This window comes from Ambystoma mexicanum, chromosome 1p, assembly GCF_040938575.1.
Source record: "Ambystoma mexicanum isolate Mex_15411 chromosome 1p, UKY_AmexF1_1, whole genome shotgun sequence".
Lineage (NCBI taxonomy): Eukaryota > Metazoa > Chordata > Amphibia > Caudata > Ambystomatidae > Ambystoma > Ambystoma mexicanum.
Window position 1 is genome coordinate 1336863416 of NC_090921.1, and position 18380 is coordinate 1336881795.

The window sequence follows — 18380 nt, forward strand, 5'->3', positions numbered from 1 at the left end:
TGTACATGCAGCCAAACCTAGTGAATACATCCTATCTTATTGTTTTTGGTTTTGGTTTTGGCACAAGATTGCCACCTTGTGGGCATAACAATGCTACAGAAAATAGAGACACAGGAAAGTTCTTTCAGAGGCAGTCCTGCACCTTCCACCGAGTCCTTCATTGGTCCTTATTTTGTCACATTCCTTTGCCACAGTCCTTCTCTTTAATCACCGACCATCGCAGTCCATCCCCTTCATCAAAGTCTTTCTTCATCACAGTCCTCCTCCTCTGTTACAGTCCTTCATCGCGGGCCTACTCCTTCATCACTGTCCTTCATTAAAGTGCTTAGTCACAGTCCTTCCTTCTTCATCAATGTCCACTTACATCAGAATCCTACTCCTTCATGACAGGCATTTTCCTTCATGACGATCCTTTCTCTTCATAGTAGTCCTTCTCCTTCATCACAGTCCTTCTTAACCATCTTCTCCTTTGTCATTTCTTCTCCTTAGTCACAGCTCTTCTCCTTCATGGGTCCTTTGACACAGTCCTCCACCATCATTCATTCTCCTTCATCACAGCCCTTATTTTACACAGTATTAAAATCACAGCCCTTTGTCACAGACTCCTTCATCACAGCCCTTCCCCTTCATCATAGACCTTCTCCAACCTTCTGTGACTCTCCTTTATCACAGTTAACCACTATCTCAGTCCTTCTCCTTCATCGTAGTGCTATTCCTTGACTACGGTCTTCCATCTCAGTCCGCCATCACAGACCTCTGTCATCGCAGTCCTCTCTGTCACAATCCTTCCTCACCACAGTCCTTCATCGTAGCTCTTCTTCATCACAGTTCTCTACCTTCATCACAGTCGCCCTGCTTCCTTATAGTTTTTATTCGCTTTGTCAGAGTCCTTCGTCATCCCAGACTTTCTCCTTTGTTATCATCTTTCATAGCAGAGTGTACCCTTCATCAGTCTTTTTCCTTTGTTGTAGTGTTTCATCAGTCTTTCATTCTCCTTTGTCAAAGTTCCTCTTTGTCATAGTCATTCCCCTTCAGCACTGTCCTTTTACTCACACTACTTTTCCTTCATCACCATCTTCTCCTTCGCCATAGAACTTCTCCTTCATCAAAGTCCATACCCTTTTTCACAGTCCTCCTTCAGAAGTCCTTAAGCATAGCCTTACTCCTTTTTCACATTGCTTGTTCTTCGTCATTCCTTCTTCCTCATTACAGTCATTCATTGCCATTGTCCTTTTCCTTCAGCAGCCCTACATAACAGCACTTCTCCTTGATCAGTCGTTTGTCACAATCATTCTCCCGCATCACAGTCCTTCATCCTTGTAAAAGTCTCTGTCATATTAGTCATCCTCCTTTATTACAGTCTTTTATCACACATCTTCTCCGTTGCAATTGTGCTTCTCATTGATCACAGTCATTCATCAGAGTTCTCCTTCATAAACTGCTCCTATTTATCAGGGTCCTTCTCCTTCATCACAGTCTTTCTGCTTCATCACAGTCCTTTTGGCATTGTCTTTTTCCTTCTTCATAGTCCTTCTCCGGTATCAGGTAATAATATCCCCATATATATGGTCGCCGTACATAATATCGCCGGGAAAAGGTTGTGGCGATATTATATGGGTGACCATATATATGGGGATAGGGGCAGCCAAAAAAAAAAAAGAAAAAAAAGGGTTTGGGGGTTGCGGGGGACATTATTACATGGAACCCCTTCTCTGTCATCACAGTGCGTCTTCTTTATCAGAGTCCTCCATCACAGACCTCCTTTGTCACAGTTCTCCTTCATCAGAGTCCTCCTACTTCATCAGTCCTTCTCCATTATCACAGTTCATCACAGCCCTTCTCTTTCATCACAGTCCTTCTGCTACACCATTAGTATGTTCCTTCATTATAGTCCTTCTACTTTGTCTGAGTACATCTTCGTCACAGTCCTTGGTCTCATATAATGGAGTATTGAGACAGCTAAAGACAAACAACATGAAATCCCAAACAAATGCTACAAAATGATTCGAAAAAAGGAAGAAGAATTAAAAAAGGGGACCACTATTAAGGAAATTGAATTTTATTGTCCTCATACAGTCGTTCCCATGGGAATCCAATACCCTATTAAAAAATTAGAAAACATACAACTCGTTCTTGCCCATTATGTGTTATTCAGCGTGGCATGTAAAACATTATGCCATCTCCTGAATATGTGGTCAACCGGTTTCGGCAAGCTCCAAACAAATTATTTGCCTTCTTCACGACCATGAAAATATCGCTTCTAACTGTATTATCACTCTGTGTATGTAGACTAGAGTCACTAATATGTCACTGGGTCCAGATATTTTGATTGCATCAGGGACAACTTAAATGGTGTTTAAGGTCCAACGTTTTAATGAACACCTACTTATCCAAACATACTCTGCTTAGAAATACATATTCAAAATATACATTCCTCAACTCAAGATAGCCTCATGATTAAAGTGCATTACCAAAAGATCTTCACAGGGCACTCCTGAGTAAGTGTTAAAAAATGTTGCTCTCAGTACCTACAATTTGAGACATAACAAAACATGTAGTTAAAGTGGTTTGAGAGCTTGTTAGGACGGTGGGTATTGCGCTAGTGTGTGCGTTGCTATCTTCTTTACGTTGCCTGCCCCCTGTCAGGTGGATCTCAGAGGGAGCAGGCTCCTAAGGTCCCAATGTTTGCAAGGGTTGTTCTGGGTTACTGAGATCCAAAAACTTGAAATTAGGCGCTGGACTGTGGTTCCTTAGTATCCAATGAGAATCAATTTACACACACGTTAGGTGTTTGCAACATTTGTTGATTTATTTTTCCTTCAGTAATTCATACATTGGTTGTCACTCTTGTGACACTGAAGCAGATCAACACGAGACCAGGAGACTACACGGACACTCACCCGAGAGTAAGTGGTGTCACCCTCTACCATTGCTGAACATAAGAATTTCAATTACAACCATCCGGGAACACGCTAACCCTACATTTGCCTTGAGAAAGACCTCAAAGGTTGAAACACGTGTCGGCTCTAATGGAATAAAAGTATGTCACATATGACGTTTTTTTTAGCAATTAATATGTTGGTCAGAAGAGTGACAACCAATGTGTGAATTACTGAAGGAAAAATAAATCAACAAATGTTGCAAACACCTAACGTATGTGTAAATTGATACTCATTGGATACTAAGGAGCCACTGTCCAGTGCCTAATTTCAAGTTTTTGGATCTCAGTAACCCAGAACAACCCAGAACAAAACATGTACTTGTATCTATGTCCTACTGCTGCCTGCTCTATACATTTGCACTTAAAAAGTACTCATACATTTTAGATGAGCCGTTTGTGGGGAAACTAATCTCCCTCGAGGTGAAAGACAGGAAGTCATCTCACCCCGACATCTGGGAAACCAACAGCTATATAGGATTACATATTATACCAATAATATCATTGACAGACAGTATGTTACCATGGAGAAGGCAGTTCTGACAGATTTGCATATGTTGAAGATGTCATGGAATGCGCATCGGCCATGCAGTCTGAAATATTGGATAATAAATGGCGAACAGAGTTGAGAGCACCTCGCGCTGCATTCACTGTACCATCACTAAGTAGCCATGCCTTCTATCAGGTAAACTCAGAGCACGTGACACGCACTCTATACAGGCTTCGTATGCTGTACCTGGCATCATTACTAGGATAGCGATACCATTATGTCCAAACTGTTGGCGGTAACGCATGAACCATAGCATACACACAGTCTATTGGATTTTATTTTTTTATAAAGATATTATTGGTGCAATATGTAATCCTTTATACCTGTAGGTTACCCAGATGTGGGGGTGAGATGACTTCCTGCTATCTTGAGCTGAGTAATGTATATTTTGAATGTGTATTACTAAACGGAGTATGCTTGGATAAGTCATTATTCATTAAAACATCCTTTTATCTAACCATTTGCTAGTATTTGTTTGGGAGTTTCTGATGTTGGTCTTTAGCTGTCCCATTATATGGGATTCCTGACTGTTTGGCTTGACTCCCCCACCCACACCTCTTTTTTTAATAGCATACCATTTTTTGCTAGTAGTATGTGTTACTTTTCTATCCACTATTTGATAGGCGGCTCCACCTGGATAAGGACAGCTATACGTTTCTCTGTCTCTTGTGTAGAAGGGGGAGAAGAGGAACTTGTAGAATGTGCTCTCTTATTTTGTGTTGTTTTTATACTTGTTGTTACCAGTATTTCTTACCTGTCCCATTTTGTCATGTTAACATTGCTTCAGCCTTTAGTCGGGCAGATGTATTGCTTTATTTATTAACTTTTATTAGGTGTGTGTGAATATTGACATAAGCCATACTTTTTCCGTTAGCGGTATCTTTCCAAAGAGTCCAGATAATAAGTCCTGGGATGGATTACTCCAGTGCAGTTCACTGTGATATTAACAAATTAAAAAAGAACAAAAACATTTTTAACAAAACATTTTTTTTTATTTGGGGGGTTCCCCTACCCCTCCGTTTCCCTTTGTTTATAACCCCGCCCCATACACCTCCCCACCCATTTTAACCCCTTACCCCACCCACATATATATTTTAAAAACATCTGTATTTTTTCCATAATAACGATTCGTTAAAAATGTTTTTTGTTATTACCTATTCAGTAATATCACTGGATATCCTCCAGTGCTTGGACACAAATACCTTCATGCGTAAGGTCTTCCACAATTTCCCCGAAACTTGGGTGAGATGAGAAGGTTAAGTGGAGCAGATTTCAAATTCCTAGGGAGCATATATATGAAAACCCTGGGAGCAAGATGCCTAGTTCCATTGTTAGACGGACCGTTGTGAAAAGAGAAAATGGCTTGTTCAATGGGGCCATTTTAGGACTTTCAAGGCTGAAGATATGGGGTTGCAGGGCTTGAGGGTAAAAGTGATCCTGGCCACATTATTTTGAGAAGTTGCAGATGGTAGCCAAGTGCTAGGAGAATTCTCTGTAAAGGCTAATTTCCCAAACCTAGTGAGTCCCCCAGCAGCTTTGCTGGATTTTTGGGGTTTATTTTTTTCTCCTGCCAAGAGTGAAACTCTTTTACCCTCACTCTTGGGCATGATCTGAGTGTGTTTCTTTGACTCTAGATGTGCTTAATGGGCTATGGGGTCTTTTACTCCATAGGGCTTCATGTGTTTTTGTGATGTGTGTTACACAGCACCCTCAGTGCAGTAACACAGGGGTGTCATACTGATCCCCAATATAGACTCCATACCCTGGGACTGACTACTGTCTCCCAGGGCATGTAAAGTCACCATTGACTTTACTAGTCTCAAATTCTGAACAGAACCAGTACAAACCATCCTAATGTGGACGTACTGGACGGGGCAATTCGATTGCCCCTGGGTCTGTTAGTCGAGGGGGGCACGTCTCCGTCCCCCCTGATCGAATTTTGGCTGGTGGCAGTGGATACTACTTTTTATATTCGACCGCGAATATATCTCTATGGGATTTCCCATTGTTCGAGGCTATCAACTTTAATTATTTAATTCCTATAGCCTCGAACATACCACCGGTTTATTTATTTAATATTAATCCCCCGGTTGGTGTTTTTTGCCAGAACTCGGTTCTAAAATGGCGTTTGTGTTCGCTTCTGTGACTCCAACCCAAGTTGAGCCCTTTGTCCACTTTTTGGCGGGCTTCTCCACAGAAGCCCTCCAAAGTGGTGCCACTCTGTCTGGGGTACTTAGAAGGGGTGGAGGGGTGGAGATGCCTCGCACTCCATCCTGATTGGCCCAAGTGGTGAGCCGACCGGCTCACCACTTAGCATGTTTGAGTGACAGCTAGGCTGAGTGAATGGGGGTTTTCTGCATAAAAGCAGGGCTTTGGGGACTGGAATTTTAGAAGTCGCCACAGGACCTAAGAATCCGATGAGGGAGAAGCTGAGCTGACCTTCTACGACAACACCACCGGTGGAGCCCTGCTGAACCGTCTCACCACTTTTCCCAACGACAGAGGAGGTCTCCAGCCCGGAGAGTCTTCTTCCTTCGACTGGTGGGGAGAACCAGTCTGCTTCCTTTTTCGCTTCTTGGAGCATCTCGTAGCCACCTTGCCTGTGCCAAGCACCCCGGCAACCGGGATACCACGTTTTACCACTACCGCGAATCAAAGGGTAGTACCTTTAACCGGAAAACTCTGCGGCTGGTTTCTTCCCTGGCAGTGCAATGACCTTCATCTTTCCTCCACGTCGAGATCTTCTCTTCCTCTGGACGACGCCGTGACTTGCACCCGCTGCCAGGAACAACTGCCCCCGCTGGAGGATCCTTTCCACATAAGGTACCGTGTTCCGCCTGGCTTCCCTTGCAACCGACTGTACGGGGTAGATTTAGCCCCGGCTTTCGAACCTGGGTTAGCCTGGGACACCCTGGCTAAACTTTTCTGAGCCTAACTAAAACCTTTCTGAACTCCTTGCAAGACTTTTTGAGCCTGTTGTCATTGTGTGATCTTGGGTGCATTTGTGCCCTGCTCTCTCCAAGAGTGGGCCCGGCCTATGGACTTTGGCTCACAAGTAACGTTTGACTTTCCTGCCTTGCTTAAGAGTTCCTAAGTATTTAGTGTGGTGTATTTTCCTACATTCTGCCTTTTTTCCCTCCCTCTTTCGTTAACTTATTGGAGTGCCATCTATAGTTAAGCGCTCACCTCTGTCTGGAAATAAGTGGTGTTAACTAAGACTTGTCTGATAAGGAATAAGGGATGTATATAGATTAATAGTAACTGTGTTTGAAGTGATTTACAATAATAGTGCTGGAGTGTGTCAACAAGTGTGTCTTTAAATAAATAATTATATACCTTGATACCAAAGTTCTGGTCAGTGTTTGCTTGTGCTATTGTGTCTGAGTGCCTATTGTGTATACTTTGCATACTGCCTAACTCTTCTTGAGGGAAGTCTGACTGCTCAGCCACAGCTACCAGGTAAATCTGGGTGGTACAGACTACTACCAAGTGGGTTTACTGCCAACACCTGTAGTCCTAAATCTTTTGCAGTGTTCCCAAAGGGAACTGCACAGGTTTCTGCCTAACACCAAGGTTTTTAATGAGACCCAGGTAAGTGGAGTTACAATGGTCTATTCTGGACAAAACGGGTATTTAAGTCAATTGACTTTTTTCAAGTATTTCAAGGACCAGGAAGTTTCTTTTGAAGGTCAGAAAATGAAAATGATTCTTTTAAACAGCAAGGTTGATTTGAGAATGTTTGATATGTTGTCATCTAAAAGAATTCCCACGGTCCTAGCCGTGGGAATTGGTAGTGGAGAAACACCCCAGGAATGGGCCCAAGCAGAAAGGTTCAGTCGTAGCCGGATTCAGACACAAACTACAGTCAATTGTCCAATCCTGTCCTTTTATTTTACAGCAAAAGTGGAAATCCCATCATTATCCTTTTCCTTAGGGCGGGTTTCCAAGAGGATTTGAGAGTCATTTGTATGCAACAGCAGGGTGAAATAATGGAAAATTGGGGAATGCCAAAGGTTAGCTGATCTATGAAGGAATTAAAGGCGCCTATTTTTACAAGGCAGGTGTGCTCCTTGAGATAATTGCTAATCCATCAGAGAGAGCGTTGTCCTCCAGAGCACAGATTTTCTGGACACTTTTCTTTATGGTTAATTGTGTGGAAGGCTACTGGGAAATCTATAAGAACCAGCACAGCAGGAATGTTCTGATCCACAGCTTCCATGATTTTCCCCCATGAATAAGAGACTGTCTCAGTGCTCCTGAAAGCACAGAAGCCAGGATGGTTTTCATGCAGAAGACCATGGTTTTCCCTAGAGCCACGAGTTGACTGGCTGTATTTTCCAAGATTCTGCCCAGGGAGGGGATGCTGTAAATGGGACCCAAATGTTCCATCCATGATGATGATGATTCTTCATCAGTCATTCTTTTGGAAGCAGCAATGATAGGGGCCACTTTGAGGGAAGCGGCCATGATGCCACTGGTGGAAAAAGCAGTGCAGAGTTCAGCAAAGGATTGATCCAGAATATGCATGGCCCCTTTCAAGAAGGAGCTAGTGCATGGGTGGAGTGGCTCGGCTGAAACCTTGAGCTTCCTCATGGAGACAGAGAACATGTCCTCAGCAGCAACCAGAGAGCAAAGGGAGAAGGCGCCAGTCGCACGAGGGTTAGGAAAGAGCCGGAAGTAGGATAGAGTTGCTGCTTGGCTGTGAGGTTCACCTAATCTATCTTTTCCTGAAAGGAAGCAGCAAAGTCCATGGGCACTTTGTCATCAGGAGCTCGGGGCCTGTGCCAGCGGTGCTCGTGGTTTCTTACCAATATCTTCAAAGCCTCTGAATCTTCTTCGAGCTATTTATTAGCTCGATTAATTATGTTGTTTGCCAATTCCACTTTGAGCAGCACTATCGTGTCAAGTACTGCTACAAGCTCCTTTTTGAGATTGCTGGCAAGCAATGCTGGGCCAATGACGGACGAGGCCCAAGAGATGGGAGGTATGAAGTATTCTGCAAAGTTTGATCCAGTATTTATATAGTTTGGTCTGAAGAGAATTTGGATTCCCCCAAGGAAGGGGAATATAATGAATGGGGTCGAGAGGAAAATTGAAAGTGACCATTCTGACGTGTGGGCTTAGTGACCCAGGAGTTGAAACCAAGGTCAAGCATCACATGACAGAAGCCGTCAGAGACATTGTTTTCTCTGGATGAGGTGGATCAGGAACACTCATTATATTTCTTTTTCTGTTTCAGTATTTTCTTGTTTTGGGGTGTGTCTTCACCACGTGCCATGCTAATGTTGAGCAAAGAGTTTCCAAGAATGTCCCATGCTATGTTGGGTCTCTTGGTTCTCTTGGTCCTCTGTTGCGGGTCTTATGAAAGTCGATTGTGTTTGCTTTCTCAGTCTGTCTCACCTTACTGGACACTGGACATAGCTTGCAACGAGGTCTTTGTGCCATGTTAAAGGGATCAAATGTGAGCAGTGAGTGGTCCGACCACAACTGGGTTGTGCCTGTGTGTGTTTGTGTGTATGTGCGACATCTCACTACTTCTTGTTGACAAGTGGTGTTGCCTCACATTTATTTTCAGGGGAGCCGCCCGCAGGGTATCTTCAACTACCGAGATTTTTCTCTGCAGCAGTTTGCAGGTGTAGTGTCTGGTCCAGGACTGCCCTGAAGAAGGTGTTTTCATTGTTGCTGTCCTTCAAAGACCTGCTGTACCAAATTATGTTTTTTAGGGAGGCAGAATTTGTGTTTCAGTCACACCTCTAATGTCGCATTCATTAATAGGATATCAACCTTTGACTCTGCGTATGTTTTGGACTACAACTCCCATCAGCCCCAGCCAGCTTAGTTAATGGCGAGGGATCATGGAAGTCACAGTTGAACATCTGGGGAGCTGCAGTTCATTGACCCCTGAATTCTGTTATCAGTGATCAGATAATGGGTGTGGAGGGTGTTCATCGGGCCTCCCTTGGTGGCAATGTCGGCTGTGATTAAAGGGGCAGTATTTGGCTCTCGTGTCCCGTCTGTTGGCGGAAGGCCCTTTGGGGATGTCTTATTGGGGGTGGAAGCAGTGGGAGGGATTGTACCTTCTCTGGATTGTTGTTGAAGCTGAAGGTCTTCCACTTGGACACTGGGGTCAGGGGTCTACTGATCCAATAGGGGACGCTCCTCAGCGTTGTTCGGTCGGGCAGGGCGTTCTGTTTCTGATGTCCTATCTCCTTGTTGAAGTGGTTCTGTATCATTTGGGATGAGCCTCTTTGTTACGTGTTGGTGATGAAGCTGTTAGGTGGACAGTCTGGGGACGCAGCTCAAGTTGACCGTGGGGCTGTTTTCCTGTGCTGCGTGAGAATCCTTGCGCCGGTCTTGTTATCGGCAGGAACCTGGAATCTTTCATTCTGTGGCACAGATGGCTTCGTCTGTTTCTCTGTCCATTGGTTTTGTCCGAGAATCTTGAGTATTTGGAAGCGAGTAGAGGCGGGAAGGCCTGGAGGGAGTGGTTTTTGACATTGGCTGCGCTTGATGGTGATGTAGGTCTGAACTCAGGAGCCAGGGTCCTCACTCTACGGCGCATCGCACCCTCCACCAGACATGCAGCGGCACAGCCTTACTCTTCCAATTAGCACATTTCCACAGCACTCTCATTAGGAGAAGTGTAAAATGATCAGGCTGGGAGTAAACAGTGACTGTGCCTGTCACATCTGCCACTAATTGGCACCCTCGCTGGCAGACACAGCAGTGAGGACGGAGTCGATGTACGTGGAGACCCAGCTTGCCTGGCACACGCGGGAGGAGGTCCCTTTCTCGGTCCGGCTGATGGACCATAGCCGTGGTATAGCGGATACAAGTTATTGTAAAGAACAGATTGGCCGTTTCTAGCTATCCACGCACCAATAAGCAAGTCTATCCTGATAAACAGATTGCATACTCTTTGATGGGCAGTGGTGGAAATGGAAAAAAGTTGGTGAGGGATCCCACAAGGGCCGAGTGGGGGTGGAGTTTGGGGTGGAGGGCGGTGTCTGAAGAGGAGGGGTTTAGAGAGGGGGGAGCTGGCAGTCAACCTCCGATCAAAGGAAATGTCAAAAATAATAGTTTTTAAAACGCCAATTTCAAACATTCTGGCACAAAAGGAATGAATGGCCATGTGCAACTGTAGGCCACTTTTGCAGTGGAGGCCGAGACAATTTGATGCCCCAGTCCGACCCTGGCAGCCAGTATGCAGATGCAAAAAAATGTGCCCACACCATCACTCACAAACCACAATTTTACTCCGTGCACGAGCCAAGACAAGACAAATTACACAGGGTCACCGGAGCCAGCACACGTTAAAATCTGGCCTCTAAAAAATGCAGCACACCACATAATATATAGCGTATCTGATGTGCTGCATTTTATAGAGGCCAGATTGGAATGTGTGCCAGCTCCGTGTGTCTCTCTGCTGTTTGTTCTTAGTTGGTTACCAACTAAGAACAAACACCAGAGAGACAAAGGAAACGGGTGTATAATGAACATTAAAGCACCCGAGGGGAGGATACAAAATAACAAAAAGGCTCTGTGCAGTGTTCACAGTCCGCTTGCACCATGGGGCAGATTAGACTCCGAGCCCACCACGGTGCGAGCAGAGCACGGTGCACAAAGAGTACAGGGCAGATTAGATCGCGGGCTGGCCAAGGAGCTGCACTGCCCGCCGGCGAGCGTCGCGTAGAGCATGGGTTTGGGGGCTGACTGTGGCCGGATCCCGAATCCCGAGATCCGGCTGCACATCTGGTGCCGAATCTTGGATCCGGCGAGAGCTGGCCCAATGACCAGCGCTGATGATGGCGTAGCTTCAGCTGGCACTAAAACTCGGGTTCACTGTTTTCTCCTTGCCAGGTGCAATCATAGAACCCTTTCCCATACACAAGTAGGCGTGAATACCTGGACAGAACATGTGAGACGTGTGGGGCACAGGTAAGGGCACAGTGTGAAGGCACTGGGGGGCGAATGGAGAGGCACTCCGAGGAGCTTTGCACAGATAGACAGACCTGCTGGGTGCATCCAGAGAAGCGCTTCCACAATGACTGGATGATCTTGGAGCCCTTGGGAAAATGGTCTTCATGATATATCAAACTATATACATAGGGAGACGGCAAGGCGTGTTGAGAAAACGTAGCACATGAGCGAAGGATGTGGAAAAAACCATCTTTCCATCTAATCACCCCGAATGTTTCAGCAACAAGGAGAAAGTCTTCAGCCACCTTGAGCACATGCGGGACCCGGGCACAACATGTTTGGGGTCCCTCTCCCTGAACCAAATGAATGAAGGGATCCACAGTATCCGGTCACACACCCCCCCTCGTCGCAATCACAACACAACTTGATCTGCTGCCTCCCAGCCATCAAAATAAGCATGGGTACCCACTTCCGGTCCCCTTACCCTCTTCATTCTTGCTGTAAATAGAATGATAAGCAAGTGTCATTTCAAGGGCAACATTAGCAGTCCATGGCCAGGGTGCTTGGTTTCTAGCATAGGTACAGGACACCTTTCATCAACAGCAGTCACGAGGAAGGTGCACGGGCCATCGTATAAATGCAGGACACGGATCGTATGGAAAAGATGCACACAGGCGACTCAGATTCTCTGCGGCACAGGATACAAAAGTGCTCCAACATGGATACTACGGACCAGTAGCAAGCCAGGCACAGGATGCACATAACACAGCATCAGAACATGGATACTAGAGACCACTTGCAAGCCAGGCACAGGCTACACATAACACAGCATAGATGGTGGGTGCAGATCAGAACATGGATACTACGGACCAGTTGCAAGCCAGGCACAGGCTACACATAACACAGCATCAGAACATGGATACTAGAGACCACTTGCAAGCCAGGCACAGGCTACACATAACACAGCATCAGAACATGGATACTAGAGACCACTTGCAAGCCAGGCACAGGCTACACATAACACAGCATAGATAGTGGGCACAGATTAGAACATGGAAGGCTACACATAACACAGCACAGATAGTGGGTCCAGATCAGAACATGGATACTAGAGACCAGTTGCAAGCCAGGCACAGGCTACACATAACACAGCATAGATGGTGGGTGCAGATCAGAAGATGGATACTACGGACCAGTTGCAAGCCAGGCGAAAGCTACACATATCACAGCATAGTGGGTGCAGATCAGAACGTGGATACTACGGACCAGTTGCAAGCCAGGCACAGGCTACACATAACACAGCACAGATAGTGGGTCCAGATCAGAACATGGATACTAGAGACCAGTTGCAAGCCAGGCACAGGCTACACATAACACAGCATAGATGGTGGGTGCAGATCAGAAGATGGATACTACGGACCAGTTGCAAGCCAGGCGAAAGCTACACATATCACAGCATAGTGGGTGCAGATCAGAACATGGATACTAGAGACCAGTTGCAAGCCAGGCGAAGGCTACACATATTACAGCATAGATAGTGGGTGCAGATTAGAACATGGATACTACGTACCAGTTGCAAGCCAGGCACAGGCTACACATAACACAGCATAGATGGTGGGTGCAGATCAGAACATGGATACTACGGACCAGTTGCAAGCCAGGCACAGGCTACACATAACACAGCATAGATGGTGGGAGCAGATCAGAAGATGGATACTAGAGACCAGTTGCAAGCCAGGCACAGGCTACACATAACAAAGCATAGATGGTGGGTGCAGATCAGAAGATGGATACTACGGACCAGTTGCAAGCCAGGCACAGGCTACACATAACACAGCATAGATGGTGGGTGCAGATCAGAACGTGGATACTACGGACCAGTTGCAAGCCAGGCACAGGCTACACATATCACAGCATAGTGGGTGCAGATCAGAACGTGGATACTACAGACCAGTTGCAAGCCATGCACAGGCTACACATAACACAGCATAGATGGTGGGTGCAGATCAGAACGTGGATACTACGGACCAGTTGCAAGCCAGGCACAGGCTACACATAACACAGCATAGATGGTGGGTGCAGATCAGAACGTGGATACTACAGACCAGTTGCAAGCCATGCACAGGCTACACATAACACAGCATAGATGGTGGGTGCAGATCAGAACGTGGATACTACGGACCAGTTGCAAGCCAGGCACAGGCTACACATAACACAGCATAGATGGTGGGTGCAGATCAGAACGTGGATACTACAGACCAGTTGCAAGCCAGGCACAGGCTACACATAACACAGCATAGATGGTGGGTGCAGATCAGAACGTGGATACTACAGACCAGTTGCAAGCCATGCACAGGCTACACATAACACAGCATAAATGGTGGGTGCAGATCAGAACGTGGATACTACAGACCAGTTGCAAGCCATGCACAGGCTACACATAACACAGCATAGATGGTGGGTGCAGATCAGAACGTGGATACTACGGACCAGTTGCAAGCCAGGCACAGGCTACACATAACACAGCATAGATGGTGGGTGCAGATCAGAACGTGGATACTACGGACCAGTTGCAAGCCAGGCACAGGCTACACATAACACAGCATAGATGGTGGGTGCAGACCAGTTGCAAGCCAGGCACAGGCTACACATAACACAGCATAGATGGTGGGTGCAGATCAGAACGTGGATACTACAGACCAGTTGCAAGCCAGGCACAGGCTACACATAACACAGCATAGATGGTGGGTGCAGATCAGAACGTGGATACTACGGACCAGTTGCAAGCCAGGCACAGGCTACACATAACACAGCATAGATGGTGGGTCCAGATCAGAACATGGATACTACAGACCAGTTGCAAGCCAGGCACAGGCTACACATAACACAGCATAGATGGTGGGTCCAGATCAGAACATGGATACTACAGACCAGTTGCAAGCCAGGCACAGGCTACACATAACACAGCATAGATGGTGGGTGCAGATCAGAACGTGGATACTACGGACCAGTTGCAAGCCAGGCACAGGCTACACATAACACAGCATAGATGGTGGGTCCAGATCAGAACATGGATACTACAGACCAGTTGCAAGCCAGGCACAGGCTACACATAACACAGCATAGATGGTGGGTGCAGATCAGAACGTGGATACTACGGACCAGTTGCAAGCCAGGCACAGGCTACACATAACACAGCATAGATGGTGGGTCCAGATCAGAACATGGATACTACAGACCAGTTGCAAGCCAGGCACAGGCTACACATAACACAGCATAAATGGTGGGTGCAGATCAGAACGTGGATACTACAGACCAGTTGCAAGCCAGGCACAGGCTACACATAACACAGCATAAATGGTGGGTGCAGATTAGAACATAGAAGGCTACACATAACACAGCACAGATAGTGGGCACAGATTAGAACATGGAAGGCTACACATATCACAGCACAGATAGTGGGCACAGATTAGAACATAGAAGGCTACACATAACACAGCACAGATAGTGGGCACAGATTAGAACATGGAAGGCTACACATAACACAGCACAGATAGTGGGCACAGATTAGAACATGGAAGGCTACACATATCACAGCATAGAAAGTGGGTGCAGATCAGAACATGGATGCTAAAGACAGGTTGCAAGCCAGGCACAGGCTACACATATCACAGCACAGATAGTGGGTGCAGATTAAAAACTATTATGAAGGTATTTGTAGTCCAGAAAGGCGGAGATTAGAAGTGGGACTCGGCTTTCGAGTGGTGTCCCCATTAGAGAGCTAACAGACCTGTGGTGTGTATTAGATCAATGCTCACTACTATAGAGGAATCAGCACTACAGGCAGTCAACCCGTGACTGAGGCTTTTTTGAAGATCACACCCTGAGAAGGAACTCACTCAGAAGGGCAATCATTTTGAAAGGCTAAGGCACTGACAATTATGACAATTTAGGCAAGACAAGATGAAATGGGATGCCCAGGATCACACATTGGTCAAGAGGTGACTCTGGGATTTGCACCCACTCTGGCATGTCTGCAGTTTACCGCCTTCTTTTCCAGTTCTTACCATGAAGTGAAATAATCCCATTTTATGGCAAAGTACACAAATCACATAACCCAATATGACAAATTTTTAAAACAAAATGTCATTGAAGCATATTATGCAAAACGGGAATTCGTCTAGCTCCATTGTCTCCATCAAAAAGGGAAGTAAGACAATGAAGCTAGACGAGTACAAGCAGGTTCAATGATGTGATCTTAACAAAAATGTATCTAGTTTTCCCTATTGTATTTTAAACCTTTAAATATGCCCAAAACCAGAGGCATCACTAGGCGGGGTTGGTGGGGCTAATGCCCCGGTCATTTGGTTGTAGCCCTGCATAGAAGCTCAAGGGCTACAACCAAAAAGCTAACTAGCCCCGAGTCCCGACAATCCTGACATTAGCGTAGCCCCCGATCTTTTACAAACCTAGCAATGCCCCTGCCCAAAACACAGGCTTATGAAATTGTTTATAAACATGCAGAAAAACCTCTGACTTGTACTAAAAAACAAACCTCTTTTTGTGTCAAATAAGCAGATTTTAGAATGTACTCATCAAAGGTTTGCGATATCTAGTCTGTTTTCTTCTGTCTAGAACCCCTTACACTCAAATGTCCTATACAAAAAGAAAGATCAGGGGAAGGACTAAACAATGTCACCAGCATGTAACAAAGCACATTTCTCACAGAATGGCAATGATAGGATGATTTGGACAGGATCACTGGATCGTCGGCCCGAAAAGCCAGGATACAAGATTGAACGCTTTGGTTCCTCGGTCTTGAATTCGGATACCTCCTCGACTCTCTAGGCTACCACTTTATGTTCATCATTGGTGGGGGCTGCCTAGGCTTCACAAGTACCCGTCTGAACAAACCAATTTCCAGCCCTTCACCATACTGGTGCAATGCTTGTTTTTATAGCAACCACTATCTGTTGCTGGTAGATTGCTGATACTAGCACCTGTTGTGCCAAAAAAACAAAGTACATACACATGTAGGCTATCAACTTCAGACATAGGAAGGGCTTGGTCGGCCACGCTGGAATTTGGTATTGGATTCTTGCATATGAACGCAGGTCTCTGCAATGAGTGGGAAACACACTGAGCTATCTTCTGAACCATCACGACACTCACATTTATCAATATGCATTTCAACTTTGGCTATTGCACATGATCAACATTACCCTCGCAGTGCCACGGTGAACGCAAAGACTATACCACAGTGAACACAGAAAGCCTTAGAGGAGGAGCTGAACAGAGCAGGATGTACTTGTCCACAGCAGACAGGCAATAGGATTAGAGCCTCAGCAGCAGCCATAACATATCCTGGCCTGTGCCATTTACGTTTGGTGAACAATGGGGGAGTCTTGTGGGGCCCCCTCCCAGGAGGGAGTCTGGGGCAAGTGCCCCTTTTGCTCTCCCATAAAGACTATGAATATACATGAGGCCCAGTAAGGGACCGGGAAGGCGTCCTTTGAGATCAGACAGGTGCCCATAATGCAGATTAGAGGTAGGCACATTTTTCCACAGATATGTGGGGAATAGACGGTTCTTTATGAGAATTGAAATAAGTAAATAAATAAACAAACATGTCAAGGAGCATAGCGGCACTGAACACAATGGCAACTGTCCCCGCACCTATTCATGTTCTTGTACAAGGGAAAGGGTTGGTGGCCTTGCAATTGCCGCAAACAGTTGCAAAACATACAAAAGGCAGGGGAGTGATTCTGTTTTGCAACAGAATAATGGATGCGTTATGACGGGGAAAGTATAAGTTGAACATAGGGAGTAAAAATCAAACGATTTTTTTTTTTTAAAGGCCGTGCAGACATTTTCCCTTCTGTGCTTCTCGGGAATCTGTGACCAAAAGTGCGACATTGCGGACGCGCACACGCGCACGCAGATTCTCATTAAAATTAAGATCTCACTGAAAGAGACAGATATATGGGTTGCTGTAGCAACGTGGCTGCCTCCAGCAGAGCAACTTCAGCGCAATCTTGTCTTATATCTGCTTTTGGTCTGACTAGAAGCAGGGTTTTCTCTCTTGGACACAACCATGGTAAGATACTGATTAAAAAGGTAGGTCACTATGCCACCTGTCAGGATCTGGGTATGATGACAGTGCCAAGGAAGCCACCACTTGGAGGCGGGCACCTGCCTCTCAGTGCACCCTTGCCTCTACTGCCTGCATTCCCAAAAGGCACAAGCATCTCGCCAAAAGAGTCTCCCTGTAAGGGCCTTGCGGGGCCTGCCACAGAGACGTCATTTCATCAAAATGCCAGGGGTATCGGAAGTGACATCACAAGACCCTTTACCTCTGATGACATCACAGAAAGTGATGTCATTTGACCCCACCCCGAAGTGACATCACGGGAAGCGACCTTTCACTTCACAACAAAACAGGAAGTGGCATCACAAACCCATGTTTCTGAGTACAGTATGAAAAATATGGTTACGATATCACTGTAAAGTGATATACATTTCATACAAGAATGGATCCCCATATGTATTGTTAATATCAGTGCGTATAGGCCCATATTACCAAATCACTGTGAATGCAAGCAGACGTCCAAGGCCAGACGATAATGGCGTGTAATTATATAGCACTTACGCTTAAGCGCTTCATATAGAACAAATATACATACAATATCACCCAACCTGAGTTGGTACTCATTTATCAACCTCAGCAGGATGAAAGGCTGAGTTGACCTTGCTGGGAGTCGAACCTGCAACCTGCAGATCACACACACATTGCAGCAGCCCGCGCTCAAACCACTCAGCTATCTTACCGCTATAGCCATCACAAAACTAGCCACTCCAGAAACAAAGAGCCGCATGCTGCTGGCCCCAGCCCAGGAGCCTCAATGTAAACAAATAAAAATAAAAATGAACTTTTTTTTTTAGATTTATTTTTTTAGGGGTAAGACCTCAGCA

The 18380-nt window shown here is 45.8% G+C and overlaps 1 protein-coding gene across 3 annotated transcripts in view; it reads left to right on the forward strand.

Annotated features, from left to right (window-relative positions):
- Positions 1 to 18380, forward strand: part of SHISA7 (shisa family member 7) — a 540684-nt gene that overhangs the window by 411084 nt on the left and 111220 nt on the right. The window lies entirely within an intron of this gene.